The sequence below is a fragment of the Rhinopithecus bieti genome, unplaced genomic scaffold, assembly GCF_001698545.2.
Source record: "Rhinopithecus bieti isolate Rb0 unplaced genomic scaffold, ASM169854v2 scaffold_30785, whole genome shotgun sequence".
NCBI lineage: Eukaryota > Metazoa > Chordata > Mammalia > Primates > Cercopithecidae > Rhinopithecus > Rhinopithecus bieti.
In genome coordinates, this window is record NW_016813379.1 from 539950 (window position 1) to 547088 (window position 7139).

The following is a 7139-nucleotide window of genomic DNA, read 5'->3' on the forward strand; positions in this document are numbered from 1 at the left end:
TTGGGAAAAGAAAGAGAATAGCTCTCTGCTACAGAGAGGGATCCTGAAAAAATAAGTTGCTGGTCCACAGCAAAATGTAGAGGGTTTTATAGATGAGCTGACAGGGAGGTGGTGTCTGATTTACATAGGGTGCAAAAACCCTGTTAGGACCAGGTGTGCTATTTGCATAGGGCACGAATCTCTGGCCACCCCCACCTCAATCTTTATTATGCAAGTGGGTTCTCTGTCTGAGCTGTGCCATATTGCCCATTTCTTTCTTACTGTACACGTGTTAACAAAAAAGGGAAGATGGAGCTTCCATGGTGCACGTGCCTGTCCCCCACGTAGCCCTTTCCTATTGGTACAGCTGCTGGCATTCCCCTGTGCAAGCTTCCAGTTTGCGTATCTATATTTGCAGCTTGATTTTTCAGGCTGCTCTTTGTTGGAAAAGAAATGATTTTTTGGGCTGCTTATTGTTTGAAGGGAAGCTCTGCTGAGGACTCGTTTGCCCTCACTATCTGCCTAAATAATTTCTTTCTACCTAAATCTGCCTAAATAATTTCTTTCTGCCTCCTATATCATCGCTCTTCAAAGAGAGGATACCTGGTCTCCACACTGGCCCATATGATGCTGCCACTGGTCAGATCTCGGACTATACTAGGCAGCTCAGAGACCTCTGCTGTTATCTGCCACATTGCATCTCAGTCTCTCAGAGTTGCAGTGTGGGGGGCCTTGTTCATTGTGTTAAAGTCAATGGTGACACTGAAAGCCACACCAATCTCATCAGTCCTGACATAGCATCTTCCAGTTGACCCAGAGGAATCATCTACTTTGTGAGACAACCTGTGCCTGGTCAGGGCTTCCAGTAATTCCTTGACAAATGGCAGGAACTCCTGGTTTTGGCTCAGTGAGAGGGCATAACATTTGAATAGAGTGACTACAGCAGGGAAACTGAGGAATGTTCTCTGTTCATCTCCTTCTCTTACATGGAATATATGTTCATGATCCTGCCCAGGCTGAAGGAGGGTTCAGTTACATTCAGAATAACTTCTTCCACATAGAGTGTTTTCTGGACTCTCATCATGTTTGGCCACATCTTTTGTTAACTGAAATGTTTTCCCTTCAGTTTCAATTGTAAATTCCCCTTTCTCATTCAATAGCATCTCAATTTCTGTAATGTAACATTCATCACAAATGGCGGGATACTCCATTACCAGTTTTGCATCCTTCTTATATACCTTACCAACTGCTCCCTTATTGGGTGTTAGGTAGACTGCTTCATATTCCTTCCTTGTGAATTGAGACTCTGCACTCAAACGAATGTCTTGGTTATTTACATAGTTTGGATACTAACCTATTAATTGTCATACACATTGCAAATATCTTTTTCTGGTCTCTCACTCCTGTGTTAATTTTATGTTTTGCGCTCGCTTTGGCAGCACATATACTAAAATTAGAACGATACAGAGAAGATTAGCATGGCTCCTGTCTGTGCAAGGATGACATGCAAATTCATGAAGTGTTATCTCTATGTTTTATTTTGTCATTCTAACATTTTCTTTTTGTCATTAGTCAAATATATCAAACCTTTTCTTTATTTTAATATTTTAGGCATATTCTGTTCAAAACTTTTCTTTATGTGTTTGATTTTTTATGACTTCCTCTCCCAATGTCATGAAGATATTTTCCCCTAATTTAAAATCTTTTCTAAATGTTTAGAAAGTTTGCTTTTCAGATTAATGTTTTTAATTTATATGGAATTCATTTTTTTTTGCATATGGCTTGATACAAGGATGTACCCACTTTTATTAACTTCCAAATGGATAGCCAAGTGTCCCACACCATTGACTGACTAGTCTTTCCTTTTCCCACTGATTAGTGACACTGCCAAATCTCCATATGTGTGTAGTTTGGATATTGGTTCATTTGTCTATTGCCATGCCAATATGACAGTGTTTTAACTATTGTGATTTAAAATAAGTCTTGATACTTAGTTAGGCAAATCCTTCTCCTTGTTTATCTTCACAATATTCATGTTTCTTCTTGTTCCCTTATTCTTCTATGTGAATTTTAGAACTAGCCTGTTAATGCCATGAAGAAAACCTTTGGAATAATATTTATGTGATATACAATGTTTTAATCCCTTCATTTTAAATCTTTCTGTGTCCTTACTTTCAGGCATGTCCTTTGTAAACAGCATCTATGGGATAGAAAGCAGTACAATCTAATAGTTTGTCTTTTCAGAGGAAAGTTATGTTTATTAACATTTGTTGAGGTATATTTGTGCTGCTTTAAAAAATCATTTTACCTTGTGTTTTCTATTTCTTTGCCTTCTCCCCTTCCCTTTTTTTCTTCCTCCGTTTCTGCCATCTGTATGATTAATCGCATTTTACTTATTTCGTTTTTTGCTTCTCTGTAGAAATTTTACATTCTATTTCTATTCTTTTAGTAGTTGCCTTACACTTTAACATATATACATTGCAAAGACATATAAATCAATGTCTTTAATCTCTTTTTAAACAGTAAAAGATTCTTAGCTTCATTCCATCTTTATTTCCAAGTTTTGGTTCCTTAGTTTGAACTGTTTTTCATCACCTCCACCAACATTGGTCAATATTATTTTTTAAATACCAATACTTAACTTTACTCATGTTTGCCAATTTTTTTCTTTTCCTTGCTTCTTTACTTCACCTCTTTACATCTGGGTTTTGGGTTCTTTTAGCTGAACTATATTCTTTAGAAGCAGTTTAAGTGAGGACTTAGAAACTCAGTTTTTTTTTTTTTTCCCCTGAAGATATATTTACTTTGCCCTCATTTTTTTTTTCATGAGAATTTAGTTGAGTGTAGAAATAGAGATGGCCAAATATTTTTCCTTAGCTCTTTGCAGAAATTGTTCCATTGTTTTCTGGTATCTGTGATAACGAATGGGGAGACTTTTTGATGTAATGGTCATTCTTTTTGAGTAATCTCCTTTCTCTAGGTGATATGGATATTTTCTGTTTGCATTTCATATTTTGTTACTTCCCTATAGTATATGTAGGAGAATTTTGTTGTTCTTTTCAGTGCTAGGAATAATCTTTTAATGTGAGAATTTAAGTCATTCTTAAGTTCTGAAAAATTTATTATTCGATTTCTATTTCAATATTGCTTTCCCCTCACATTCTGTGTTCTCCTACAATTTCTTTTAGACTCATTTGGGCCTGTCTCTCTCTCTACTTCAGTTCTCTTAACTCTTTTTTCTGTTTTTTTTTTCTTTCTTTTCTTTCTTTCTTTCTTTCTTTCTTTCTTTCTTTCTTTCTTTCTTTCTTTCTTTCTTCTTTCTTCATTCTTCTTTCTTAGATAAGGTCTTGCTCCATCATCCAGGTTGGAGTGTAGTGGCATGATCACAACTCACTGCAGCCTTGGTATCCCAGGCTCAAGAGATCCTCCTACCTCAGTCTCCTGAGTAGCTGGGACTATAGGCACATGTCATCATGCCCGGCTAATTTTTAAAATTTTATTGTAGAGATGGGATCTTGTTATGTTGCTCAGGCTGCTCTCAACCTCCTGAACTCAAGCAATCCTCCTGCCTTGGCCTCCCAAAGTGATAGGATTACAGGCATGAGCCACCATGCAGGCCTTAACTTTTGTATTTTCCATTTTATTGCCACATATAATGCATTCTAACATCTTTATCAGCTCCATTTTCTAAATCATTAATTATTTCCTCAGCTATGAATAATCTGTTTTTGGCCCAACCATTAAATATGAAGGTTTGTGTGTACTTATTTCAGTGACTATGTGTTCATTATCAACATTTCTATTTGGTTAAAAAAAGTCTTTAATTCTTAAAAAAATTAAAACAATAATTTAAAATGTTTTAATAATGCATGGTGTTTATGCTTCTTCTCTCTTTAAATATAAAAACATTTATTTAACATTTTTATACTGATTTATTTGCCATTTTCTATTGCAAATTCCTACTATTTGTTGCATCTTCTGACTTTCTTTTATGTGGTTTATTAACTCATGTGGTTCAAAATTATTTTCTGTAGTAAACTCATTCTTCGTGGAAGTTGAGTCTCCATGACTTGAGATATATCTTCTTCTTTATAGGATGATTTGAGTTTGCTTCTTCTAAATCTCAGTGGATTTTTACCAATTCTGGATCTTGTTTTTGTGATAATTTCTTGGCTTCAAGTGTCCCACCAGTTGGAGTGTGTCAATTTAAGGCCAATGATTTCTTATGAGTCTAAACTTTTAGCCATGACACCTGATGGGTAGCTTTCTTACTATGTATCCCGGCCAATAGAGGAGTATTTTGAGTCCAATGTTATGGTCTGATGGCATTTGTCATCACTAGCTTTTAGTAGGGATTCAAGTTCAGCACCTTGTCATGTAGGAACCTGAAGTATAGGAACGCCTCCTGTCCCTACGGTTTTTGCCAGTTTCTGATCCTTGTGATCCAAAGTTCTGATCCAAAGTTCTTAGGCTTTGTCTGCTGTTCCCTACCCTGACTTTGATTTCCTGCTCTATTCCTGGGACCTGAGAGTTTTCTTTTTTTTCTTTCTTTTTTTTTTTTTGAGATGGAGTCTCGCTCTGTCACCCAGGCTGGAGTGCAGTGGCTGGATCTCAGCTCACTGCAAGCTCCGCCTCCTGGGTTTACGCCATTCTCCTGCCTCAGCCTCCTGAGTAGCTGGGACTATAGGCACCCGCCACCTCGCCCGGCTAGTTTTTTGTATTTTTTAGTAGAGACGGGATTTCACCATGTTAGCCAGGATGGTCTTGATCTCCTGACCTCGTGATCCACCCGTCCCGGCCTCCCAAAGTGCTGGGATTACAGGCTTGAGCCACCGCGCCCATCCGAGAATTTTCTTTTATTATTGTTATTACTGTTATTTTTGAGACAAGGTCTCACTCTGTTGCTCAGGCTGGAGTGCAGTGGTGTGATCATGGCTCACTGCAACCTTGACCTCCCCAGGCTCAGGTGATCCTCCTACCTCTGCCTCACAAGTAGTTGGGACTGCACACACGCATACCACCATACCTGGCTAATTTTTTTTTTTTTTTAATATTTTTTGTAAAGATGGGGTCTGACCATGTTGAGCAGGCTGGTCTCAAACTCATAGGTTCAAGCCATCTGCCTGCCTCAGCCTCCCAAAGTGCTAGGATTACAGATGTGAGCCACTGTGCCTGGCTTCTTTTATTATTCATGAGTTTGGTTACATATTTAATTTTTTCTTTTTGTTGTATTTTCTCCACTGTTTCTATGTTTATCATGTGGAGGGACAGTCTTTCCACATTAGCTAAGCTTGCCAGATTATCAGAAGTCACCAGAAGTCGCTCTTTTTTTTTTTTTCTAGTTTTAGAAGAGATTTTTATTCCCCAGCTAGTTCAGAGAAGAATTCTCAAGTCCCCAGTGGCACAAAAGATGGCAGAAAAATAGCTTAAAACCTTTTCTTCTTTTTTCCCATCCATCTATCGCACCCACCCACATGTTTCCTGACACCCACGGTGGGTCAGACAGCATGCAGATAAATGAGACGTGGTCCCCAAGAAGGTGCCTCCAGGCTCTCCAGGACAAGGACCACAACAAAACTGCATCCCAGAGTGATCCTGCCCTGGAAAGGGAGCTCGAGGAGGCAGAAGTGTTAGTACATCTCTCTGGCTGCAGATGTCCCAGGGACTTCGTTCAGCCTGGGCACCGGCAATCGGGGGCGCCCTCCTCAAATCTGGCCAGGGACACGCTGTGATGTGACACTTTTCCCAGACACCCATCTTCCCACCATCTTCAGAGGGCGTGACCCCTCTCTCCCCACTCGGTCCCCTCAGAAACAGACTCTATCTCTCGTTTGTGCTATCTCAGTCCTCATCCCCACCCCCCTGCTCTAAGCTCTCAGGGGCCCACAGATCAGATGGCTTCCCCGGCCAGCACTGTTTCCCCTCTATATGTCCTGTGGCCAGAGCTGCAGGTGGGCGTGCACGGCAGGTGCACAACATGAGCACAGCAGGCATACACGCTGACCCCATGCCACTCAGCTTTCAGGCGCACTCGTGCCGGTGGCTGCTCCTGGCTGACAGCTTCCTGGCGCACTGGGCTGTGGCCTCTGGCTTCGAGCTCATCTCTCCAAGAGCCACCCTGGTCCACACAGGAGGCGGCAGCAAGGCCAATCTGGGGTCTTGGGATAGGGGTGGAGGGAAGGTCGAGCAGTTTGTAGACAGGGGTGATCTCCCCAGAGCTCAGCTTCACGACATCCTGCTTCCAACAGCAGCCAAGTGCAATGTATGGACTCTGTGTGGATCCCGACTTGAACAAACCAATGCTAAGAAGAGTTTAAGATCAATATGAACTAGATATCCATGACATTAAGGAGTTACGGTTCATTTGTGATAAAGGATGTGATATTGGCATGGTGGTCATGGAAAAATAAAAAAAGTTCTCATCAACTGAAATACCTACTGAAGTATTTACAGGTGCCATGACATGATATCTGGAGTTTGGCTTTAAAATGCTCTAGCAAACAAAACTAACACAAAAACCTGATGGGGACTTCGAGTTCATTATACTTTCTATTATTTTGGATATTTAAATTTCCTTTCCAAATCATATTCTTTCCTTTCCACTTTTACAGCCTTCATTATTACCTCACGGTGGGCCTCGCTGGAGATTTTATTGGTGTAGAGCAGAACCTCCAGCTCCATGTCCGTCTTAAACACTTGACACTCAACGATCTCTGGGTGAAGAATGGTGTTGTTGACTTTGAACTTGCTGATGCCCTCGAAGGAGGCCTCCCTGCAGACGCTGCTGCTGTCCGTGTTGGCGCCACGTAAAGTGAGGAGGACAAAGGGCTTCTGTGACGTCAGGACACTGGCAATCTCATCTGCGTCCTGGACATCGTCCACGGCATACTTCTCCTTGAAATGCTCCTAGGAATGGATCTTTCCCATCCAGGTGGCATGGCTGGCAGGAAGCCTGGGCACAAACAGGGCCGACTTCCCAGTGTCGATGACGCCGTAGCAGCCTGGCTCGGTGACACCGAACACCCAGTGAAAGAAGGACTCCTGGCGAAAGAGGACCCCGGTGTAGGTGCCTCCCTGCCGGACCACCACTGAGGCGGCCTGCACAGCATGGTTCTTCCGCAGCCGCTCACACCGGCGCTGCGGGTTCAAGGCAAAGAGCG

At 41.5% G+C, this 7139-nt stretch overlaps 1 pseudogene; it reads right to left on the bottom strand.

Annotated features, from left to right (window-relative positions):
* Positions 1–557: 557 nt before the first annotated feature.
* On the bottom strand, positions 558–5736 carry LOC108512761 (glycine--tRNA ligase pseudogene; annotated as a pseudogene).
* Positions 5737–7139: the final 1403 nt, after the last annotated feature.